Source organism: Alligator mississippiensis, chromosome 1 (assembly GCF_030867095.1).
Source record: "Alligator mississippiensis isolate rAllMis1 chromosome 1, rAllMis1, whole genome shotgun sequence".
Lineage (NCBI taxonomy): Eukaryota > Metazoa > Chordata > Crocodylia > Alligatoridae > Alligator > Alligator mississippiensis.
In genome coordinates, this window is record NC_081824.1 from 272,802,857 (window position 1) to 272,829,637 (window position 26,781).

General features: G+C 42.3%; 1 long non-coding RNA gene across 1 annotated transcript in view; it reads left to right on the forward strand.

The window, feature by feature from the left end:
- The first annotated feature begins 712 nt into the window (after positions 1 to 712).
- LOC109280299 (uncharacterized) overlaps positions 713 to 26,781 on the forward strand; it is a 372,666-nt gene continuing 346,597 nt past the window's right edge. Inside the window, exon 1 of the long non-coding RNA XR_009459036.1 lies at positions 713 to 1,107. This is a non-coding gene — a long non-coding RNA (uncharacterized LOC109280299). The remainder of the gene's footprint in view (positions 1,108 to 26,781) is intronic.

Below are 26,781 nucleotides of genomic sequence, written 5' to 3' on the forward strand. Positions count from 1 at the left end.
GGTGTGCAGGGCTGCTTGAAGATGCTTTTGTCCTGAATTACGTATGACGGCTAGACACCTATACCTTTCTTTCACAGAACTGAGCAGAAGTCATTCTTTTCTTTTCCAATATGTCTAGTAGTGACAGTGTTCAATAAGGTAGCATTCAGGGGGATGGGAAATCTGGGTCTTAGGCCACCTGTTGAGAAGAAAAAATTAGGTTCTGAGTGAGTGCTATGACCACTCTAGCTATTATATAACCCCCTTCTCAAAATGCAAGCACAACTATATTTTGTAAAGAGCCTGGTTCTGTTGATCTATTCTAAGTGTACTCTGAGAACAGGTGGAGCTCCTTAGGGCATAAAGGTTGAGGAAGACCTAAACTGTATTGCTCAGTCCAATTTACCTGTGAGCTAGCTAGCAAGCAGTTTGGATTGGGACAGGTCTAGGCATATGCAATTCTAGGTGATAAGAGAATAAACACTAAGGGATCTACACAGTTTGTGCACCTCAGTCTATCTGAAGCCACTAAATCCTTTATTGGGTCTACCGCTTAGATTCCTAAGTCACTTAAGGTTTGGGGGATTTTTTTATTTGTTGGCTGGGGGTGGGGTTTGTTTTTGGTTTGCAGATGTTATTTAAGGTAATTATCTGCATTGATTTAGCAGAGTGCCTTTCACATGAATTAGTCTAGTATCTCTAAAAAGCTATAGCACTGCTGCAACAGTATATGTCAAACACAAAAACCCCTTTTTTCCCAACAAGGTCTACTTATGCTCCATTACAGAAAATACATGTCCCAAAAGAAGACAGTATCTCTCAAGAAGTCATTCTGCCTGTTCTAATGCTGGTTACAACACAATCCAAGAGGCCTTGAGAGGGAACAAGAGAGGAAGGACTGCTGATAAAATGTAGGTCAAATGAGCTAATAGAACATAGTGGTAATTCTAGAGAGTTGCAAGCAGAACAGGTGAAAAAAGCAACTGATGGCAATTAAGAACTAATTGTTAACCACCGGTAATTTTATCAGTCACACTGAGCTAGATAGCACTGGAGACTGAGAAAACAAGAGTAGAAAGATTTTTTCTACTCTGTAGCAGCGGTTGGCTGTGTGTTTGAGACTGAGGGGTAAGCAAATGCTTTCCATAGCTTTTCATTTTGTTTTCTTTCTTACACTTAGACCTGCTATCTCCAGGGTCCGTAAAGCAGCGTGGTCTTGACTTGTGTGTGAAAAGCTCTTTTTGTTTTCTTTCTCTTGTGGATGTTCTTATATGACAAGATTTACCAAGAGTATAGGGCTTCTACATAGCACCACTTAAAATGGAACTTGACTAGGTTGTAAATTATACATGATGTTTCATGAGGATTGTTTATACTGGGGAGAGAAAGGAAACTTACCTGACCTGTTTAGTTGTCTGTCTTATCAGCAACCACTGATTTGAGCTGTTAAGGGTATCAGTACCCCAAGCACTAAAATGGTCTTTTGAATGCTTGCATTTTAACGTTCAGTCTATTATATTAACAGCAAAAATAATAATTTCCCACTAGAGCTGACTGCTTAATTAATGATGAATAATGTATTAGATGAACATTTTTTTTTCCTGTTTGGGAATAATTTTCAGACTACTTGTTTATGAATTTGTTTATTCCAAATGGTTTGACAAATGTCTGTGTAAATATATTTCAGCCTATGACTTGTTGTAAGTAATTCTTAATAGGACCAGTATGTGTAATTTGCTTTGAGCTTGCATTAAAAGAATGCATAGCCACCAATCCCTGAAGGGACTTGTGCGTGATACCACTCAGTGCCTAAATTTTAGTCCCCTAGGTTTTATTCTCACTGTCTCTACTATGCAGTATCTGAAAGACTATGTGCTTTGGAAAACTGGGCTATACTATAGGATAAGAGATACCAAGGCTTTCATATCTAAGGAATCACTTGGACTGAGATTCAAAAAAGTGACTTGCTCTGGACATGGCCAGACTCCTCAGCATTACTGTGCTAGCAGAAGAATTCTTAAACCTAATTTCCCTACACAATGAAAAGGAGGACATGGACACCTGAGAATGGATCCTCCTAACTGTTTTGGCTGTTATGAATCCCATAGAAAGATGCCTAAGCCAGCAGCCAGGAACACCAGACAGATGTCTGAAACACTCAGTGATAGGTAGGAACCTGTGTGAGACTGGGATTCGCAGTCCCAAGCCAAACCCCTTCCAGGACTGATTAAGCTGTTCTTTCGGTTCAGGGGCCCAACTCACTCTTCTCTTTGAAGCAGAGCTGAAAGAGAAGATTGTAATGATAGTGCTGTTGCTATCCCCTTTTACCTAAATCCTAATGGTTAGAGCATTTGTCCAGGAAGTAGTAGACCTGAATCCACTGCCCTCCTCCATTTGAGGGGGCCAAATGTATGCATCTTGCACCTCCCAGCAGAATGTTCTAACCAAAAGCATATAGCACCCCATACACATCCTCTTGAAACTGGATTGCTGTACATAAAAAGGATGCAAGATTATGAAAACAAAAGGCAGAGTAAGCAAGAGGAACAATGATGCACACCTCGGTGATGAATGAGGGTACGTTTTTTGGGAATGGTCCCCTGAGAAAACAAAACAGTTCTTTTCTCTTCCTTGTTTGGGGCCTGGCCAACAGGGAAAACACTCTGAGGCACTTGCTTTCTCTGGAAAAAAAAAAAAACCAAACAAAAAAACATTGAAGTCAGTAGACATGTTATTGAAGCTCTATGGATGATGCTGCTGGAAAAGAAATCTCTGTAACAGATGGATTAGAATAAGGTGGTGCCTCTATGTATGCAGATGGTCTGTATGTCTATGCCAGGTCGCTTAGAGTGTCAATAATAGACTCAATTGATTATTAGCTAAGGTATGCTTTTGGTTTCCATGAACATATCTTGCCTATTTTTTATCCATTGTGCAGTTTATGGAAGTGTAATGAAGCCAGCAGAACTGGTGAGGGATCTTTAAGAGAAGAGTCTTTGTGGCCCAGAGCAAAGGCAGCTGCAACAGCCAGCAACTCTTCACTGGGGAGTGGCTGCATGCCGAGGAGCTAAAGGGCCTGCAGCTGGCAGGGTGGGGACTAACTAGCAGCCCACGTGCTTGGACCAGATAATCTGCTGGGCAGACCTAAATGGCTGGAGCTCAGGGGAGTAAGTTGGCTTGCTCTCTAGCCGAAGGGGTAGTTTAGCCCTTGATGGGAAAGGGGTAGGATGCTCCAGTTGGGCCACAGTGGGGCCTGGATGAAAAAAGGGATCTCTGTTGTGTAAGGACCAAGAGGTGTGGTTTGTTCCTTTTCCTTATCTGTGAATCCCAAATGGATAAAGTATCCCTGTTCATGTTGAGTTTGTGAGGGTTTAGAGAGGTGGTATTTTTTTCATTTAATGGTGTTACAGGCACCTTAAAGTGCTGTGTGTCTTTTCACCCCTTGTGGGTGACGGGTCATATACTCAGAGAGAGGAGGGGGATTAAATCCCTTTAAGGCTTGAGGAACATGGAGGGTCCAGAGCCCTATCATGGAGCCTAATTCCTAGCTGTGCTGCTGCTACTGAAGAGCCAAGGCTGAATTAAGTAGCCCTAAGGCTGCAGGGAGCAACTAAAACAAAATAGGCCAAGAGGGTCAGGGCCCAGCCCATAAAAAAGGGAAGCCAAGTGACTCAAAGTGAAACCTCCTTCTGAGGCTAAGGATGCCTCCTACATAACTGGTTCCATCAAGGTATGGCAGATGAGGCTGCAGGGTGGTGGTTCAAAAGAGTTAGAGGGATGGGGCAGGTTTATGCCACTGGAGTTTATGACTTCCCATCAGGGATAGAACTGCCACAAAAAGATACCATGGTATATATTCTTCTTTTTTGTTTTTTGGGGTTTTTTTGTTTGTTTGTTTTTAAAGCAGCTTGTTCTAATTACAGACATGTTTCCTCAAGGTTTAGTTTAAGGAGATCCAGTTGGAGAACATAAAGGGTTTGTCCAAAAAAAGAACACGGATAGTGCTTGGCCAGTAATGTTTGGGGAATGTTTCTGTACATAAATAAGCAAGTGATTTGTTTTTTGTTTTGTTTTTTAAGTATTATTTTCTGACTTCATTCTTCAAGCAGTAAAAAGAGAACAGCAGTCGAACTGTTCAGCCAGCCGTTTGGAGGAAGAGTAGGATGGGACTGTTCAGGAAGTAGTGTGACTGGGGCACCAGCCTTGGGGTCCAACCCCTAGGGGAGAGTGCAGGAAGACAGAAGCATCTGCTTTGCCAGACCGACTGCCAGCAGCACAGTCGGTGACATTGTTGCAATTGGTGCTGCCTTTCAGGACATTACTCTTCTAGGACAGTTGACCTCATGAATTCTTGCAATTGGAATAAAGCAAAGCCTGGGGTGGAATTTCTCATTCTCCGACACCCTCTTGCCAACAAGATGTGCAACACTGCAGTGTGTGTGTATACATTACATTACATTATTAATTTTTGATGTTGTAGATGCTACGAAGAGTACCCTAAGATATTGTGATAGCTATTGATCACAAGGTACATTTTGCTCTGGAAAAAGATGATTGTTTTCAAGAGCAGCTCAATGATCTGTGTAGTGGCATTCTCCTCATTACCAGGTTTCCAGCGCATCTCATCCCCTAATAAAATATTTATTTATTTCAAATTGCTTGCATGATTATAATATAGCATTCAGCCAGTGTGCTTTCCAGAAGATTTTACCCAGTTTTATTGAGTTTTACTTCTTTATTATGTATGGAAACATGAAAAGAAATAGATACCTGGTCTATCCCCATCATTGTTTAGGCAAGCACGTGTGGTGCCAAGACAGGATAATTGCATACTAACAGAAATATTATTTCTGTGTAAATTCATCTGAAACACTATTGCAACTAAAATATCCCTACTTCTTTAGCTTTGCTTCTGACACGCATGGTTTTTCTCCATTAAGCTGAAAAGAACACTGGCCAAGTCATGAATGTACAAGACTTTGAGAAGCAGTAGCAGCAAAGAGGCATCAGTCCTCACAGCATGGTTGTGCAATACTGTTATCACGGGCTGGAGTAACTGAACCACTACTAAATTGAGAACAGTATAAAAAAAAATCCATGTTCTTTCTATTATACAATAGGGTTTGAAGGAACTCAAAAATGTCTAGGTGGTTACTTTTTAAACCAATGCATAGAAGCATTGGCAGCTACCCAAAATTAATGTTCCCAAGAATAGAAAGTGATTTAATATTCACAGACTTGTTCATTTTATAACCTACTTTCCCCATTATTGTAAGAGGTCCTTTTATGGGTTTTTTTTGGAGGGGAGGGCCAATGGGGCAATTGTACTAGGTCAGCATACCACTGCTTAAAAACCAAGACTAAATCAAATAGGAATCTATTTGTGGACAGATGATGTCATTAGATGGGTATGTAACAAATTGTCACAGCAAAGTATGTACATTCAAGTGGATTTACCATGCATAATTCTGGGAATGCACAAGTCAGTACCTGAACTGAATGAACTAGATATTTTGGAGAAAGTATTTGAATAAATTAATGAAGTTATTGTGCCAATGAGCACTTCTGTCAAAAGTTTCTTTCTTTTAATATTAAAAATTAATAACTGTGTGGAAAGTGGAGTTCTAGGCAAGTTTTCCCTGAATTTTTAATTTTTTTGTTTTGTGTTTTTTTTTTGTTTGTTTTTTGTTTTTTACTACTTTCCATAAAGAAAGTCAGCCAGTTGTTACATTCCATAATTTTTAAACTGATGTTATTGATGCATTTAATAGTCTCATTTTAGCATGGCATAATCTATTGCAAGGATTGTCAACCGGAAGTACTTGGAAAGGCCCCAGGGGGTATGCACGGTTGGGTGGAGAGCTTGCATGCGACGGCTTCGCGTCCGGCTGCCGCCACCCCACCTCCGCTCTGCATCCGGCTAAAGGGGTACACTCCTTTAAAAAGGTTGAAAACCTGTGATCTATTTAATCTACCTCTGCTAACACATTATGGCCACATCCACATGAGCAGAGCTACATTTTGTGCTGCAGTGCCTGCCTCTGCTCATGCAATTTGCAGTGAAACACATCCTGCTGCTCTATGTGCTGCAGGGGAGGCTGGCTGGGGCACAGGGTGCCTCAGTGTGGGGCTAGCGAACAGGCAGCCCCCATGCTGAGACACCCTGTACCCCAGCCAGCTGGGGAGTAGTATGTGGAGATGGGGAAGCAGGAAGCCCAGGGCTGCCTATTCCTCTATCTCTGCATGCTGCAAAGCCCCCATCTTGGGGCACCTTGCATCCCAACCAGCCGCTTTCCAGCTGCCTGAGGTGAGGATGCGTAAGTATTGGGGCTGTGCAGCATGTGGACACAGGGGAGCAGGCAGTGTTCTAGCACATGGCACTTTGGCATGCCTTGTGCTGCTTTTTTTTCTTTTTCTTCAGAGGGTATTTTTTTTTTGTTTTGTTTTTAGCTACTGGAAAATCCCAGCAGTAGACTTCCCCCAGCAGCACCGTACATGGTTTAACACACAGAGGTTTGTGGCACCACAAACAGCACATGCCTGCACATCTGGATTTGGCCTATGTGTTTAGGCTAGAGGGTTCACGTTTGGGGTTTGAGCTGGGGACTTATATCTATAAGTACTGTTCCTAGTATAATAAAAGCCTAATCTTTGATTTAGGGTGATAACACCTACAGCACCCCAAACAATGAATAAGAAATAAAAAAATAGCATATTATGGCTTTTCGAAATCTTTCTTTCCAAATGTTTGGGTAAGTAACAACTTTTAGCTTTTATCCAAATATTTATGATATTTTTCATCTTATCAGCTGTTCCCCCTCTTCTGTTTTTTATTTCCCATTTTGAAAAAGAATTAATCGGGGAAAACCCAAGACTAGGTGTTGGGAGGAGGGCGGTGTTGGGAGGGAAGCTTAAGAATAAATTATTTTTTATTTATTTTTTTTAAGAAAAGTTATATGTTGAGTATTCATGGTGCAGAATTTGGTGGGAAAAGTGTTTTTTGAGAATGGTGTGTGTGCATTTATTTTCTTAGAAACAATTAGCTCATTTTGTGCAGTGTGTCCTGCCTTGAGGAGGGGATTGGACTACATGACCTCCTGAGGTCCCTTGCAGCCCTGCTTTTCTATGGTTCTAAAATTTTCACATCATTTTGCAGGAGCCAGAAAAAATCCCCTCTAACACATTCTCTTGAGAATCTTTTTTTTTTAACTCCCATTCTTTCTCTGCTCCTCCTCCAATGGCCAGCTATGCTAAATACAAACTAGAAGTACTATGAGACAAACGGGCAATGCGATACTTTTAACTTATTTTTTTGTTTGTTTTTTAAGATGATGGGGGACTAAGTATATGGTGAGAAAATGGAGCAAATGGGAGCAGATTGCATAGGTGGTGATGAATTGAATAACCAGGTCAGAAAAATGCTAAATTTTATAATTTGTTATTTTTTGTGGTGGTGGCTTATTAAGTGAGCCACAGATTATTCTAGCTATAGTTGGCTTTATTGCTGGTGCTAGCAGAATTATCCATGTTAGATAATATAGCTGGAATTGGCAATAGTTCTAAACGTAGAAGAAACTTTTTCTTTTATTTATTTATTTTTTTTAAGTGAATGCACTGTAATTGGTTTGCCGAGTCCCCCTGGAAGGCTGCTAATTCAAATGAAAACCATCAGTTTCCATATTTAAAATAAGTTGTAAAAGCAAACTTTGTTCTACTGTATATGCACTGAAAGTATACCTGATAAGCAAAACAGCAGCTGCCTAATAGATTAAAAATCACAAAATTAGATTTTGGCATCATTTGAAAGGTGGCTAAACATGGTATAAGAATAATAGCAGCCTTTCTAGTGAGTCCCAGTACAGATAGTATTGGGCCATTTATAAGGTCAGATCCCTAATGTAGTACAGTAACTTCTGGGAGTTCCGTCTTTGGTTACGCCATCATATTAGTTAATATTCAAGCCACACAAGCTCATTAGTAAAGCTCAAAACTCTATCAAATTACCTTTAGTAAACAACCTCAGAAAGTCTCTTTGTCTCTTACTCTTTGAAGGTGCATCAGAGGAAAAGACAGAAGCTCTAAGGTCTCAAAAGCTTTATTTTTAATTAGTCCAAAGAGCGGCCTTTCTGTTGAAATGTTATTGGCTATCATGGCAATCTTATTGCATTACTTCAAGTTATTTCCCATGATATCTCTTTAAAGTGGCATTTCATTGTATTTGTCACCCATTGCAGCAAGTTCCATTGTGGCTTCACTGCATTGGGACTAAAATTAGATATGTTTTACTTTCTATCTTGGAATGTCAGTTGTGTGTATACTCTTTTGCAGAGATTTGTGTTCCTGAAGTTCCTTTAAATCATTCTAGCTTTTATTAATCATGGAAATGCATGCTCTCTTCCCTCTTTTTTTTTTTTTTTAAATAGCTTATGTGAGAATCATAGGGGTTAAAGTGACTTCAAGGGGCATCTAGTCCAACCCTTAGCTCAGATGCAACATTGCTGTTTCTAAGCCAGTTATCAATTACCAATCTGACTGTAGTTGCACACTGAGATTGTCTGATAGGCCTGAGTAATTTTGCATCAGTTCTATCTGCACCTTGTGTATACATTTTTGAGTGGTAGTAAAAGTGCAGCTCCTAGCTGTAACTCGGAAGGATTTTCCCAAAGTGTTCTGAGTTGCAATGTCACCCCAGACCAAACAAGTTCACTGTTCCAGGAGGGAGGGGAATCTAACTGCAGCTGGAAACTTGCAGTCAGGTTGCCATAGCATTGACCATGGCTTTCTGCTAGTGGTCACCATTTTCAGAATGGGAGGGGGAAAGGCAGCTCATTCTTGGGGCTCCCCAGCTGGTTCTGAAGGGTGGAGTGGGTGAATTGGAGCTGCTCCCCACCTTGGGGAGGCTACAGTACATCCTTCCCACACTCCAGGGGGGCTGAAAACCCCCCAAACTGAACACCTTCTGCTCCCTTTTTTCCCCCTTCCCGTTCAGAAAACAGCAAGAGGCTGGGAGCTCCGCAGATGCAAGTTACAAAAGACACTACCTTTTGTAACATCTTGAGGGGTCAGATTTTCACCCAATTGGCCATTTTTGAAGCCGTTTGCAGCTATGCACTTGTGTTTGGTCACAGTTATAAACTGCTTCTTATGGCCAGATCAGGCAAAAATTATTACTTCTGTCTGCACCTACAGATCCTATTAATATTTCAACAGCATCCTTAAAGATGATAGTGATGAAACAATCCAATTTCAACAGGTTTCCTTCTTGCTGACTCCGTGAAATGTGCGTTAATACAGACTAGGCCAGGGTGGACAAAATGGTAAATCCAACCAGTGGCCAGACTCCATTTCCCAGCAGCCCATGCCCACGTTGCTGTAGCTGGCTTCCTTGAAGACCCCAACAGCGGGGGCACTGTGACAATACAGGGCCAGGGTTGCCATGGAGACCAGCCCCAGTAGCACTGGTAGGGCACAAGACTGGGAGGGTGGGGCTCTGTGTCTGGGGCTGGGATTTTGCAGTGGTGACAGCATGGTCCAGAGCAGAGCTGTGATCTGTTGTTTGCAGGCCCCTGCCCAGAAGGGGCTTGCAGATCCCTGCCCCGAACGAGCTCCCTCCCCAGTCACATGCCCTGCCATGGAAACCCTGGGGCCATGCTGTCAGGCACCACTCCTGATGGGGTCTCCATGGAAACCAGTCACAGTGTTTTGGGCAGGGGCTACTGGGAAATGGAGTCCACCATGAGCCCAATTTGACCAATGAGCTGATCTTTGCCTGCCCCTATACTAGATGGTTATGGTGACATGTCTTTAAACATTGAACTTGCCCCTTGCGCTCTCTCCAGTGAAGTGTACTGTTAAGTGAGAGCATACCTAGACTTAGCTGTCCACTTGTGAACATCCCACTTTTTGTTTTATTCCACTATTTAAAAGTCCTAGAAAAATGCCTATAGTTCCTAAATACACACCATCATATAAATTTGCTTAGCCAGATTAACTTCCTAATTATGGGTGTGATTGATTAGACATGTAGTCTAAAGGCCAGAATACTGGCTTAGGCAGCAAAGATGCATGGGTTTGTTTTCTAGGTTTACTACTGACTGAATGAGTCACTGAAGGGAATGATACAGGTTACATTTAAACTTCCATAAAGGCACTTAAAACAGGAGTATTCACACATTTAAAGGTGATAATCTGTGCTGAGTACCAGCTAAACGTTTAAAAGTTATATGTATTCAAGTGAAGATTATCTTTCTTCTGTTTTCACCCAGCTTGTTCCAGTGTATTGTTAGTCTGTCCTGTGGAGATAAAACGTCCTGTTTGTATTCTTCTAGTATCCACCACCCTCAGCCCTTCCCACTTCTTTGCACCATGGGCAAACTTTCAATCCTCCTGAACTCTACTGCCCAGGGGAGTGGTGCTGACCCCAAGCCAGCACTCACTCCTACCCATACAGGATTTGACCCAGCATATGCTGACCACTCTGAGCATGCTGGCGCAGTTCACCACTTTGCTGCTTGCTCTAGTGTCCCTGTGTAAACAACAGCACCACTCCTACTACCTACCTCCATTAAGAGAATGAGCCAGAGAAGTCTGGGCTGCAGATGTGATTCATGTTGAGATGCATGCATACATGCAGCAAGCCTGCTGGGTCTCAGTTCTGCCTCGGTGTGGCATGTATGCAGTGAGCGTGATGGGTCTCCACTTTGTCCTGGTCTGAGTACTGATTCAATGCCCCCCTGACCCAATCTCAGTTAAGTGAAACATTTCGAAGACTGCGCATGTATTTATTGACTTGTTTTCTTTCATTCCTTTCTCTTTATTTCCCCTTCCTGCCCATTCAATTCTAACAGGTTTTTTTACAAGACTTGTCTTCTCCCACCTGCTGCTCTGGCTGGTTGCTGCTGGCTATGGAGTGAGGGAAGCCATACTCCCAATGATGGCTTATCTGCTCCCAAGCTACATGCCACCCTCCCCACTCCTCTCCCACCCTAGAGTGGGAGATAGTGTCCTGGCTTCTGTCTATACCCCTGCTCACCAGGCCCCTAGTGGTAAGGTCTGAGGCAGCATTAAGCCTTAACCTATGACTGCTCTGGAGTTGTTCTAACTTTATGATGGCATAGCATTGCACAGTTTTAAAATCTTGAAAGGTAACCTATAAGAGCACCCTGAGGCATATATTTTCAAAAGTACTCTTGAAGTATGGGATCCTGGTTTGATGCCTGACTTTCACAGTGGCTGAGCACTTACAGTTTCACTCAAAGTCAGTGGAAACTTCACCTATGCAGAGCTTCTGAAATTCAAGGAGTAGGCTCAATCCTATTTCACTTGCCGTGCACAAATAGTAGCTATACAACTGCATATGTGCCACTTAGTTTGTCACTTATGCTCATCTCATAATCCTATACCATATGCAGCGTGGTTACACAAGCATCCATATCCACTCACTCGCCATACACAGGAGACTGTTCTAGCTCTGGCCATTATGCAGCTCTATATGTATGTACCTGAGGGAGTGAAGTCCCAAAGTTGTAGCTTGGGGTAGGAGGGGAGTGGGGATGGCAAGGGAAATGACTAATGAATTTGGGGTTGGAAGGAGGGCCCTCCTATGTTTTTGTGCATATACCCCCTGTACAGGCTTCCCTCACTTTATGCGAGTTCTGTATGTGTGAATTCACTCTTATACAATAACCCATTTTATACCAAAAAATTGTTATAGGCAAAGTAAATTCATTTCTATGTAATTGTGGGTTTCCATCACACCAACCAGCTGCGTCATGCAGTGCATTGTGCGAGTGATGCACACCAAAATATAGTCTCCTGTGTGGATCTGTTCTCCTCGCTCATTGTCTGCAGCATGTGTTTCTGTAATTGCCATCCCCATTATGGCTTTTAAGTGTCCCACTAGCTTATCTCCAACTGTCTGCTATTGGTGAGTACCAAAATTGTCTTGTAAAAGTGGTAGAAATGGGTCTGGGGGTCAGTACAGTTGAGGTCTTGGAACTTTTATTTATTACATTGTGAAGTGGGTTCTCTTTATGTGAATTCAAGTTATGTGCCACTTTCCAGGATCGCATGTACTGCATAAAGCAAGGGAAACCTGTACAGTCAAAAAAAGGAAATATTTTGGGGGCTAGAAGAAAGAAAGCAAGCTATGGGGTGTTGGCTCTGAGATGGTTGCTGCTCCAGAAATGAGGGGGCTGCAGATCCTAGGCTGGATCCTTGTGCCAATGGGGCAGAACTTCCCCCTTCTGTCCATTTATCTTATCCCCTGAATATTCATTAGCTCATCTTCAAGAAGAGGGTTGGCAAGGGTTATGGGTAATGCCAAACCTGCGGCCTACTGGTTAGAACAGTATGCTAGGAAGTTGGAGAGGTGTAGATTCAAACCACCTCTAGAGGAGAGAGATGGTGGGGTAAGTGTGTTTCTTGCTTCCTGGGGATATACTTTACTGGATTAAAAACTGCTTCTCTTTCATGGTTATGATTTCAGGACCTGTGATTGTATAAAGTCATATCCTTCCTGGCCTTACAGCTTACTGAGAATGCTTAGTAGCCATGTGAATGCTTACGTATCCACACAATCTGTAGAATAGGATTGCAGGTTGTGTAAAATGACAGATATGTGACTAGAAGTCATTTGGGTAAGTAAAGTGAAATAGAGTTCTGCCCTAAGTATGTAAAGATGGGTACCCGAAATGGATGAACCCCAGAATAGGGGAGTATTGTTTTTGTGTTTTAACACTGTCCTTGTGAACCTATCTTCCCATCTGTATAAGGGGTTTAATGCATTTCTTAGTAAACTAGTGTCTGAAAGTGCTGTGATTGGTGTGTTATCAGTGCAACACATCGTATTAAGAAAGCACAGTTCTGAGACTTAATCTTCAATTCCCATTCATTTTCCATAAGGAGGTAGCGGTAAAAGAAAATGATTGCATCTTGCTCCCTGCTGACCCTGTGACAGCTTGTATTGTGCTGCATGACTTTCCCTGGTCTATGTAAGACCGAACAATTTCTACAGCAGTTTTCTTTTCTATAACAACTTCTCTTTTCTGAAGTTCATTGTAAAAAAAAAAAAAAAAAAAAAGGTCTGGGCTCTTGTTAAGTAGTTTCAAACTGCAGTTGTGGGTACATGTGTCTCGTTTATTTTGTTTCTCATGATTTTTAGTTATTCTGTTCTCCCAAAGCCAATAAAGTTGATGTTGCATTTGATTTTGATCTCTCTTGAGATTCATATTAATCATGGTGAAGTTTCTGAACTACTATCCCTGGGATAATCTTGGGTTTTAATACATAGGTCTTTGTGGGAGGTTGGGATCTATTCAGTAGGGCTGTGCAAAACAGCACCATTTTGTTTTGACTTGTTTCACCATTTTAATGAGACAGTGTTTCATTTCCAGTTTCGTATCATTTCATCAAAACTGTTGAATGAAACTGGCTATAACTTTATCTTTTGACAGATTTGGATGAAAACAGCAAGGATGGTAGACCCTTCTGAGGGCACAATGCCTGCCAAATTTCAAGGAGATAGGTGTAGGAGTTTCTGGGAAACTACCTCTATCTGCTGACAAGCAAAACTTGTGACGTGTGTTAAGGCATGCCCTCACTGGCACTGGGTCCTCTACATCAGTGCTTCTCAAACTATCTGATGTGGTGGACCGGCAATTCTTTTTCCAGTGGGCCAGGGATGGGTGCCCAGTTCAACCGGTGGCAGCAACTGTGTGTAACAGCGCTACACAAATGCGCGGCTGGCTGTTTCTTTCTCTTTCCTCACCTCGCACGACGTGATGTCACCTGGAGTGTTGAAACGTATGAACTGTGGCACTATGACATATCAATGTTATGCTTCTGAAAATATATTTCTTTTTTTCCTGGCAACTCGCTGTGGACTGGCAACCAGTGGCTCACGGACCAGCACCAGTCCACAGACCACCACTTTGAGAAGCACTGCTCTACATGACAGGGTAGTGTGCCCCAATGAGGCTTCCTCCCCTACAGCCTCAGTCCAGTCCACCACTTTACATGACAACAGGTAATAACTTAGTAAGCAGCAGAGTAGCACCAGCAGCATCTCAGGCAGCCAAACTGTTACACTCAATACCAGAGAAATGATTCTCTCCTCTCCCCCCTCCCTTTCCTTACTTTCTGTTTCCCTGCAGGCAAGCCCAGATATTAAGCTTCAAAACTCGAGGCCATCACTTTGTTTCAAGGCGGTTTCGAAACCCTTCATTTTGTTTTGATTTTTGCTGTTTCAAGCTGAAAACAAGTTGAAGCAACATTAAAATGAAACAGCTGGTGAAATTTTACACTGCCCTTCTATTCAGATACTTTATTAGTGATAGGTCAGAGCTGCAGAATTTATTACATTGACATTTGTTTTTGGTTGGGGAGGGAAAAGTTATTCTGAAATTTGAATGGAGGTCTTCCTTTTTGTACTTTGCCTATAAACTTGTCTTGGACTGTGGTTTTTTTGTTTTGTTTTGTTTTTTCTAATAAATCCCCCCCCCCCCTTTTTTTTAAAGCTTGGAAAAGACTGCTCATACTGTTTCATGCACATTCTGTACTATTTTAGCCAAAAATTATTTCCATGTCCCTCTTATAAAATTACTGAATAATTTCTTTGACTCTTCAGAGTCCCTCTTTACCTCTCAAGCTGGGTTTAATTTTAATTTTAATGCTTATATTTAGAGCGGCTTTTTAACCTATTTTTAAAATCTCCTTTCACTTTATAAAAACATACTGAGAAATGCATGAAGTGTACCATCCAATTGTAAGGGGGGAAAAATAGAGGGGAAAATCCAAGAATTTGTATATAACATTTAACTAAATGCCAGATGGCTCCATAATGACAAGAATAAGATTAAGGTGCATGGGGGTGCATGCTTTGGGGAAGAAAGAAAACTAAAGCTGAAAGAACACTATAGTTTTATGACTTAAGCTATAGTAAGTGAAGCACTTCCAAATGGTGTTCATCAGACCCTGTCAGAGGTCAAGAGAGTCCCAGGCCACTTCCATCTGTTTGAGGCTCAAAATACAATGCAATAATTTTATAATAAATGTTCCTTTTTTATTTAACAAGTGCTTTTCTAGCTTTTTTTCTTCTTCTTTCAGTCCTGTCAGTGTATGTGTCTGTATGTATAACCTCGTTTGGACATAACTTCAAAAGTCTAAATTTGAGGTACTCTGTGAATGAGAGGCCCAGGCCATATGGCCCTCCTGGCCCCCCCCCCCTGTGATAGGCCCTGGTATTCATAGCTAGTTCTGTTACATTTCCAATAATGACACGTCTGGCCCGTTGAAGGCAATTATCTTTGAGCCAGATCATCAACAGAGATTGATTCAATGGAACAATGTTCCTCTAAGGACCAGATCACCAAGGGTGGTCATTCTGTAAGATCATCAAGTCTGGTCCCCTGCCATAGGCAGGAGGTTATTGAGCTCAGTAAGGTACTTGTCCAGCCTTATCTTGCTGATCTCCAAGCAGAATCCGATGAGATTTAATATGAATAAGTGCAATTTTTTTCACTTGGGTAGGAAGAACCCTCACCACAAATACACAATGGTTGGTAGCCCACTAGTGGCACAGAATCTGAGTGAGACCTGGGGATTATGATCAACCAGAAGATGAATATGAGCCAGTAATGTGATTAGGTTGCTAGGAAAGCAAATAGAGCTCTAGCGTGCATTAGCCATTGTGTGTCCAGTAGATCCAGGGAAGTGCTCTTCCCTCCTTATCTGGCAGTGATGAGGCCTCAGCTGGAGTACTATGTCCAGTTCTGGGAACAGCAGTTCAAGATGGACATGGATAAGCTCTAGAGGGTACAAAGAAGGGCCACCTGCATGGTCAAAGGCATGGAAGATAAGCCCTATGAGGAAACACTCGGGGAATTGGACCTGTTCAGCCTGAGTAAGAGAAAGCTGAGAGGTGGCTTGATGGCTGCCTACAAGTACATCGGGGAGAACATAAAGATCTGGGGGAGCAACTCTTCAGGAAGGCACCTCAAGGGAGGACAAGGACAAATAGATATAAGCTTATAGAGGGCAAATTCAGGCTAGACCTAAGGAATAACTCCCCCCCCCCCCCCCACAGTGTTAGCTAGAAGCTGGAACACGCTTCCATCAGAGGTGGTGAAGTCACCATCATTGGAGGTGTTCAAAAAGAGGCTGGACAGGCACCTTGCTCAGTTTGTCTAACCCCAATAACTTCCTGCCCACGTTAGGGGACCGGACTTGAAGATCCAACAGGTCCCTTCCAGTTCTACAGTTCTGTGGTTCTATGTCACCACCCCTGCAGTTTTCACCCTGCTGCGCCTTAACACGCGCAGTGTCACCCATGTCACGAGTTTTGCTTGTCTGCAGCTTGAGGTGCAGTTTCCCCTGCACCAATCTTCTTGAAACTTGGCAGGCTTTTTGGCCTCACCAGGAGCTACCACCCCTGCAGTTTTGACCCCCCTGTGTTGTAACACATAGACATGACATGAGTTTTTTGATTTCAAGAATATGGGGTACAGTTCCCCCAACACCCCTGTACTAATTTTCTTGAAGCTTGGCAGGATTTGTGGCCTCAGCAGGAGCTACCATACCTGCAAGCTTCATCCAAATCAGACAAAAAAACAAAGTTTTATAGATATTTAATTGATTTCCCCATTATAGCCTATGGCCAGATCTCCGAGGTGGCTCTGAAGCTTCGGGGCTACTTCAGCTGGATTGAAGCAGAAACCCAGTCCAGAGCTCTGGATTCGATCCCTGGCATCCGAACCGGCTGGATTGGATTGCTGCCAACTCGCACAGGCCTAATAATTATGTGCTTAACATTTAACAAATGCTCACCTGTAATCAACTAGAATTAAGCATATGCTTTATTGTATTGGGTCCCTAGTCTTTTCCAATATTTCACCCAAATGTATCTAAATACTGACCATATAGAAGTTTATAAATTTAAAAAAAAAAAAAAAGTGAATTATCCTGTGACTTTATTTCTGCATAGAAAATTTAGTGTTGGAAGGGAACCAAGGAGGTCATCTAGTCCAACCCCCTGTTCAAAGCAGGACCATCCCCAACTAGGTCATCTCAGACAAGGCTTTGTCTAGCTAGGTCTTATAAACCTCTGAGGATGGAGATTTCATAGCCTCTCTGAGTAACCTGTTCCAGTGATTTTTACTACCCTTCTGATATCTAACCTAAACTTCCCTAGCTGCAACTTAAGACCATTATTCCTTGTTCTATCATCTGCCACCACTGAGAACACTCTAGCTCCATCTTTTGTAACCATTCTTCATGTAGCTGAAGGCCATTATTAAATCTCTCGCTCAGTCTTCTCTTCTCCAGACCAAATAATCCAGGTTCCCTCAGTCTTTCATCAGCAGTCATCTTCCCCAGCCCTCTAACCATTTTTGTTGCCCTCTGGTAGACTCCTTCCAATTTTTCTACATACTTTCTATAGTGGGGGGCTCAAAACTGGACACAGAATTCCAGATGTTGCCCCACTAATTCTGAATAGAGAAGAATAATCACTTCATTGATCTGCTGGCAACACTCCTACTATGTCAGCAGATGCCATTAGACTTGTTTGCAACCAGGACACACTGTTGGCTCATAGGCAACTTTATTGTCCACTCTAACCCCTAGTTCCCCTTTTGCAGAGCTGCTGTTTAGCTGTCAGTCCCTGGCCTGTACCTGTGGATGGGATTGTTCTATCCTAAGTGCAAGACTTTGCACTTGCCATTATTGAACTTCATGAGATTTCATTTGGTCCAATCTTCCAATTTGTCAAGGCCCCTCTGAATCCTAACTGTACCCTCCAGTATATCTACTATCCAACCCAGCTTGGTGTCATCCACAAGTGTGCTGAGGGTACACTATCCTATCTTAGTTTATTGATAAAGATATTGAACAAAACCAGGCCCAGGACAGTCCCCTGGGGCACTCCACTTGATACTGGCTGCCAACTAGATGTTGAACCATTGATTACTACCCCTTGAGCCTGATGATTTAGCTAGTTTTCTATCCACTTTACAGTCCATTCATCCAACCCATCCTTCCTTAGCTTGCTTACAAGAATGTTGTGGGAGATGGTATCAAAAGCCTTGCTAAAGTAAAGGTGATATCACCTGAGGTAGAGGCATTGAAGGTGCTCTTCCCCACCTCCACAGAACCAGTCATCTTGTCAAAGTAGGCAATCAGGTTGGTCAGGCATGACTTGCCCTTGGTGAATCCATGCTGACTGTTTCTAATCACCATCTCTAGGTGCTTAGAAATGGATTCTTTGAGAATCTGCTCTGGGATATTTTTTTTTTTTTCTTCCCCTGGGTCTCTTGTAAGACTAACCAGTCTATATCCTTCCTGGATCCTTCTTCCCTTTCTGAAAGATGGGCACTATATTTGCCATTTTTTCCAGTCATCCAGGGTCCTCTCCCAATCACCATGAGTTTTCAAAGGTAATGGCCAGCAACACTGTAATCAAATCAGTCAACACCCTCAGCACCTTTGAGTGCATTGCATCCAGTCCCATGAACTTGTACACATTCAGGTTTTCTAAATAGTACCTAATCTGTTCTTTCACCACTATTGGCTGGTCACCTCCTCCCCAAACTATGCTGTCAGGTATGGTAGCCTGGGAGTTGACCTTGCCTGTGAAGACTGAGGTAAAAAAGGCATTGAAGGCAGAGACAGAAATTACAATTTTGCCTAATTTGGCCCCTGAATGTGCTCTACAGCCATGATCAAACAGAATTGCATGGTTGCATTGCATGAGGCTTCAAATGAAGAAGCTCCAAAATGGAGCAGCTTCACTAATACGTGTCTGTGCCACCTCTCATCCCTGGTGCTTTTTTCAGAAAGGGAGTGGAGGGATTTCAGTCTGAGGGGCTTTCAGCTGGCACTAGTGGATGGAGCAGGTAGATTGGAGCCTTTCCCTCAAAAGTGGGGTGTTTCCAATCCACCTACCCCACCCTCCAGCACTGGCTTAGGAACCCCCAGAATGTGATCCCTCTGTTCCCTTTCCTTTCTCCTTTTCCAAAAACAACACTGGGGCTGGGAGGGGTATTGCTAGGGGAGAGTGGCTATAGGCTTGCAGCCACTCTAAATAGCCACAACTAAACAACTTCCTTCAAAGTGCCATGAGGTGCAATGGGGTACTGCTCTTCTGTCTGCACCTTTAGTACTTCATCTTTTTCTGCATCATCTGTCACTAGGTTGTCTCCTCCATTCAGTAAGAGACCCCACATCATCTTCCTCTTCTTGCTAACACCTTTTGTAGAAAGTCTTCATGTTACACTTTCTCCCTTGCTCACTGCAACTTCAGATACCATTTACTTCTATGTTCCCTGCCAATTTTTCCCCATTTGTGAGCAGAAGTTCAGAAGAGCATTGGCCCTAGTTGCCTCTCCAACACTTGCACCAGGGAGTTGCCCCCAATACTCCCCAAAAACTTCCTGGACTCCCTGTACACTGCTGTATTGCTTTATCAGTAGATGCCAGGGTTATTGAAGCCCCCCATGAAAACCAGTGCCTGTGATCTAGAAACTTCCACTAGTTGTTTGAAAAAAGTCTCATCTTTCTGGTCTGGTGGTCTATAGCAGACGCTCACCACAACATCGCCCTTGTTGCTTTCTCCTCTGACCCTAACCCAGAGACTTTCAACAGACCTGTCTCCAGTTTCATACTGGAGCTCTGAGCAATCATACACCTCGTTACATAAAGACCATCTCCCTGTCCTATCTGTCCTTCCTAAACAGTTTTATACCCATCCGTGACAGTGCTATCCCACCAAGTCTGTTATTCCAGCATATTATAATTCCATTACTGTGAGAAGATTTCCAGTTCTTCCTGCTTGTTTTCCAGCCTTCATGAATTCATGCACAGACATCTGAAGTAACTACCTAATTGTCCTACTTTCTCAGGAAGAATAGGAAGGGCTCCCCTGCTGCCCCTTCTTTCCTGCTTGTGTTCCCCTCCTGGGCCACCCACTTACCTCAGGGCTTTGGTCTCCATCCCTTGGTTAACATAGTTTAAAACTGTCCTTACTAGATTAGTGAGCCTGTCTGTGAAGATGTTCTTCCCTCTCTGTTTCCTATTTGAATGAAAAGAGTTGCAATCCAAAAATCTACCTCAAATTTTGTGCATTCACCGTCTAAGACTAGAAGAGAAAAAAGGGACTTGGTAACAACTAGTTAGACCTACTGGAGTGACCTATTCTTGTCCTGGACTATTAATATAATAATCATATTAAGATCAGTCACACTGACAAAGTAACTGAAAGGTGCTCTTGCTTCTCTGAATCATATTTTGAATTGTTATGAGTTTTAGCCCACTTAATCTTACAAACCCATATTTTTGCCAAGATTTTGTGCTAAGTAGAATTGGCTAATGAGGCTAGAAAACAATGATTCTCTTTTATAGCACACTGAGAGGTTAAAACATGTTGTTTTTCTGTTCTTCACTGAAAGCAAACCAAGACCTTTCCATCTTTTATTTATTTATTTATTTATTTATTTATTTATTTATTTATTTATTTTTAGTGGAAGAAGAGAAACCTAACACAGTCGTCAGACCCTCCTAACTTAGAAATACCCTGGGTTTCCCACATCTGAGCTTTCACCACTGGGATATGCTTTGGTGGTGGTGATGGTCTCTCATGCTCAGAAATTCTGTCCTGTCTCAAGAGAATTTTCTGTAAAATGCTAATCAAACTCCTCTATTTCCACAAAGAGCTTTCTACCAATTACTTATCAAATTTCCTCTTTAAAAATGCCGTACACATTCTGATAATTTCTTTATTAATATCATTGTGAAGCTTGGTCCTCAAAGCCTTTTTTCAGCTGACCATCTATAAGTCTGATGGAAGACTATTGAACTTTTGGAACAACTAGAGCATGGATGTAAATGTATTATCACAGCTGTTTCAGAGGCATTCAAAACTGCAGGATAAGAAACTATTAAAGTTCTTTCATTCTGCTTTTTCAAGTTTCATTCAATACCACCTTGGATCCAGAAGAAACCAATTTTCTGTACTCTAAGGAGAGTTCACATCAAATCACCTTCCTACTTAGCAATTCATGCCAATGTTCATTTTACTTTGAAAGAATTTTCGATTTTGTTTAAATCAGATAAGTTCACACAATGCTGTTCAGGAATCATTAAATTCTAACCATTTAATTGGTATGGTAATGTTATTTACCATATTGATCTGCAACTTCCTTGTTTACTAAGTTCATTTAAAAAAGCTGGATTTATGAATTTCTCTGAAGATTGAAAGATTGTAAGAACCTTTAATTATGTGCCCTGCCTACTTTCCACTATTTTGTATATTTTCAGGGGGGGGAAACCACAACTTATTTCTCCCAATCCAATTCATGGTTCCCTTCATATCCTCATACAATTATAGATGTTTAAACGACTGGATAATATCAGATGTCATTGATTCTTTCTTCTTACAGAAGTAGGGCTGGGCGTGACTTCCAGAGTTTGGCCAGATTCACCCCATGGGCTGTATTTTGCCAATAGCAGGTCTGTCAGCCCTGCACAGTCCAGGTGCAGGAGGCAGCCTGGGCCACGGTGTATACAGCCCACCCCCACCTACTGCCTCCACATGTGCCGTGGGGCTGGAGAAGCATGGCAGCTGAACTCCCTGGCACTGGTGACTTCTTGCTGCTGCTGCTTCTAGTGTTACCACCACTGCCAGACCTAGCCCTGCTTCCTGGGCACCCTGACCCATCCACCCAGCACCCACCTCTGGGGGTGCCAGACAGATGGAGGGCAGGTGTGGGGTTTCATGGAGATTTGGCTTGGAGCCTTTTCAAGCAGGGTATGGTCAGCCAGGAGGATGGGATGAAGCTGCAGGCAGGTGGTGAGTGGGACAGGTGGGAAGGACCAGGGACAGGATCCTGGGGTGGTAACAGCATGGGGTCATGCTGGGAGCAGATTATGGCTTTGCCATGGGCACTGGTCCTGTGCTGTTGATGCCCTGGGCCTACCCACCCATCTCACTTCCAGACACTGCTCCTCACCTCACCACAGCCCCATTCCCTCAGCCCAGCCAAGTGCACATTGCCTGTGGGGGGCCCAGGCCAGTCTCCATGGATACCCTGCCTGCTGCATCTAGCATCCCTGAACTGGTCTAGTAACCTACCACATAGGAGTTCTGGGGACATGTTGCAGGCTGGAGGGCAGGGTTCTGATCCAGCCTGAAACAGCTCACCAAAAGTTCCTATGTAGTCCTCCAGCCCAAATAATTGCCCATCCAAAAGAGCAACACAAATAATTAAGCAATTGTATATTTCTACCAAATCTTAGGGCTGTCATCGGCATCAAAGTACATCTGGCCAGGACACAGTATTCACCCTGAGGATCTCTCTTGGGTGTCAGATGTCAATATGGCAGCAGCCTGAAGGTGGGATGCCAAGGCCTACAACCACACCCCCCTCCAGTGGGGTGGATGACACGGGCTGATGGTGTGCCCTCTATCAATGGTGGCCTTAGGAACCCTTCCCAGGGGATGGGAACCCATCTTGGAGAAGAGGAGAAGGGACAGGGAGGGGCCCAAGTGGAGGATGGGGAGGGACCCTTTGTTAGTCTCAAGTCTCTGCTTTTGTATTCGCCTTCCTCCTGGATGATTCTTCAGTCGTGGCTATCCCTCGTAGGTCCCTCTGTATGGTTGTCATACATCTGTGCAGCTTATTACATGCATACATACTACTTTGGTCTTTCAGAGCCATCTCCGACTTTGGTCTATTTCCCCAAAACCAGGACTCGGCCCCCTTGCTCTGGGGCCTTGTTAGCTGCTGCCACGTTATCTCATGTGGGAAGTATGGTACATACTCCCTCTGTTTTCCAGACTGTTCTTGTTGGTCTTGTTGTGTTAGACAGTCTGTCTGCTTCCAGAACTGTATGACGCAGACTTACACATCAGTTAACCCATACTGCCCATCCTGAACCATTCTAATATATACACATATACCTATAAGCCAATTCCCAAAGAACAAACCTTTTAAATACCATTTCAAAGCCATCAGTGGAGAGTCACTATCATCTATGCTTCCATAATTATATTTATTAAAAGATGTAAGAGGAACCTCAGGGTAACTACTTTTTAAAATAAAGATTTTATTCATGGATCAAAACTACAGGATAATATATTTTAGGATCTGAAACAAAACCTTTTCAAACATATGCCATGGCTAGGAAAAGGCTTCAAAAATAATTTAATTAGAAAAAAAAGTTGATTCATTAGAACTTGAAAAATTAAAATATCAGAGGAAGGAAAAAATCCTTCTTCCACTTGTGTGTGTGGATGAATGAACAATGTATTAATATTTTTATTCGCTTATTAAATACTATATCATCTAGACTGTGTACATCCCCTGACCATTCAGCTTAGCCTGACAGGGGACTGGAAAGTTTCAGCACCAGTCCTATACTATGGGAATATTTCATTATATTGCTTTGATATGCCTGGGGCTACTATTTTATTCAGTGTCTTCTCTAAAGTAAAATTTAAAAGGGCTTTGAGACGGGTATTGCTCTCGTATAATACTTAGCTGAGTGAGTTTGGGGTCCATGAGTAGGGTTCCTACACACAAGTAGAAATAATACGTGATAACAGTGCATAATAGTATAATGTATAACAAACAAATACTAAAAACACTGTCAATTAGAACAAGCAAGAATATATCAGAAGAGACGCTGATCTATGTCATGCATTATTTGCATCTCCAAGGGGCAGGTAAAACCCATTTCTGAAGATACCACACAACACAGCCTATTTCAGATTTTTAACAAGAACATCATAATCGAGCATGTTGTGATGGATTGACAAGATTATACTTCACTCAGCATTGGTGAGGCCTCCTCTCCAGCAGTGTGTGTAGCTTGGGACATCACATTTCAGAAAAGATGTGGAGAAACACTCGAGTACAGCAACACATATGTTAAAAAAAAAAAAAAAAAAAGGCTATATGTTTTGGGATTATTTAATCTAGAGAAGACAGTATTGAGGGAGAATTGATAACAGACTTTAAATGCAAAAAGAGTTGTTATGAAAAGGATGGTGACCCTGTTTTCCATATGTTAATAGGGGAAAGAAAAGGAAGGAATTGGCTTAAACTACAGCAAGGAAGGTTTAGGTTGGAGATTAGGAAGAAGTTTCAGGTAAGGATGAGTACTGAAACCAGAAATTGGAAGTTTCAGGATTATACAAGGATATTACTGCACTGAGTAGAGAAGTGGAGTAGATGACTTCTACAGGTTCTTTTCAAATCTGTCTTTCTATGATTCCATATTTTTTAAGTCTGTTTTCCACAATGTCATTGCATAGCCTTTCCACTATAGTCTCTGCAAAATCACAGGAAGAAGCATTCCTAAATGAGATTACCCCATTTGGATCCCACAATAATGCAGAAAGAAAGGCAAGAGGCAAGCACTATGGTTTAATTAGACTGCTATTGTAATAACTTAGAGTAATTCTTCTGGGAGCTACTAGCAATAACTAATAAAGTATGATTTGTTGTTGCTTTTTTTTAATCACTTCAGTCTGATAGAATGCTGTTGTCAACTCCCCAGTCTAGTAGCTGAGTCCCACCACTCTCTGCTTTTACAAACATTACAGGACTAGGAAAAGGGAGTGACAGTGCTTAAGAGTTCCAGATAGTGCCCCTAACCCTAATTTACCCAATGACTTTGGGGGATTCATTCTGAATCCACTTTCAAGGAACTGAAACAAGTGCATACTCCAAACAGCAGCTAAGTCATAAAAATCTATCCTTCTTGCTTATCCCAAAGGCTTACTGAGCTATTGCAAGGATGGGAGAAAAGTAATTATGACCCTCTAGCCATCCTGGAAGTGCGGTGGAAAAAAAAAAGTTCTCCCATCCCAGGAAAGGTGACCAGAACAAAGAATTCAGAAGAGCAAAAAAATTCTCCTCCTATGCCAAACCCCGTGAGCCCTAAGAATTAAGCAAATATAATGGAAATGCCCCTTGTAAAGAAAGCCTTGCATGCTCTATGAAACAAGAAAATCTGTGACAAGAGTAGCTCAAGAGTAGCTCAATATGACAATTCAACAGTATCACAAAAGACTTAACTATTGAACATGTGCACTGCTTAAAACAGCAGTGTTCGCCATCTGTAAGAGAACTCTCCCACATACAAGTCAACATTTATACTGATAGATGGTGGGGGCCAGTCATTAGGATGCCAAGATAGGCATTTTCTTTTTTTCCTAGCAGAAACAATGTGTTGAAGATGGGGGACTTGGAATCTCCCCAAGCAGCTGACAACACAGTAGCATGTGGGTGAGCTGATGACAATTGACATCCCATTTAAATAGTTAGGGGGTCTGATGGAAATCCTAGTGAATTTATTATATAAAATGCAAGGTATTATTATGAAGAAGCCTGCACTCCTCTGTGTTCCTGCATTTTAGAATGTCAAGTTGATTCACATCCAGGGAACTTTTGCAATTCTCCCCGAGTAATGCTATGTATGCAATAAGGCAGAAGTAAGGGGATAACCTTTAAATGAGATGGTGCTGCCACAAAGGAAAAAGTGGAAACTTTTGTTGGGTAATCATTTGGAAGACTGAAGTGCAATTGCAGAAATAGGGTAAAAAAAGTTTTAATGGTCTCAAGTCAAGGGTCAATGGTCTCAAGTTGCAGCAAGGGAAGTTTAGGTTGGGTATTAGGACAAACTTCCTCATGAGGAGGGTGGTAAAGCACTGGAACAGGTTACCTAGAGAGGTGACAGAATCTCCATCCTTGGAGGTTTTTAAGGCCCAGCTTGATAAACCCTTGGCTGGAATGATCTAGTTGGGGATGGTCCTGCTTTGAGCAGGGGATTGAACTAGATGATGTCCTGAGGTCCCTTCCAACTCTAATTTTCTATGATGCTATTGATTCTAACTCTGGATGTCTTTGACCTGCTAAACTGAGACACTTCGAACTAAATTTGCAAAAATAAACATTTTTGGCCTGATTTCTTATGCAGCTATAGAAATCCTGTTCTATTGTGTGAAAAAACCTATGCAAGCTGGTCTTGGGATACTTGTGCCTGAAAGCCTTTCTTATAGTTAAGATTTCTAATGTGTAATCCTGGGTGGAAGCCAATTGGAATTTAAGCATTATTATACAACAAAACCTGACAAACCTGCTTTTTAAGGCTGCCTGTCATTATGACGCTACAGAGATATATGTGCACACAGTAATAAGGGGACTAAATAAAAGAAGGAATTAATGTAATTTTGAGATGCTTTTTGTTGCTTTTTGGTTGTTTGTTTTTTACTATATGAACAGCTATATTCTATTAAGTACATTAGTGGCCTTAAGACCCTAAATGTAATGTTATTCTACTGAATTTAAAGTCCCTGAAAAACTATCAATAGAAAAAGTGGCTGGGTCCTCCTTCCCCTCTTCTCTTCTGTAACTTAGTCCTAAAGGCAAGTTGGTGGTTGCTACAAAAGTAAATGTATTAATGGATTTTCAGAGATTTAAGCAGAAGTGAAGTGAAGGGGAACTCCCTTCTTATCAGTTCAGAGGCAGAAAAGGATTTTGGGGTCATTATTGATGCCAAAATGAACATGGGCTGACAGTGTGGGGACGCGGTCAGGAAGGCCAACCGTACCTTGTCATGCATCCACAGATGCATCTCAAGCAGGTCCAAGGAAGTGATCCTCCCCCTCTGTGACACTGATCAGGCCACAGTTGGAGTATTGCATCCAGTTTTGAGCACCGCACTTCAGGAGGGATGTGGACAACATGGAGAGGGTCCAGAGGAGGGCCACCCGCATGATCAGGGGTGAGCAGGGCAGGCCCTATG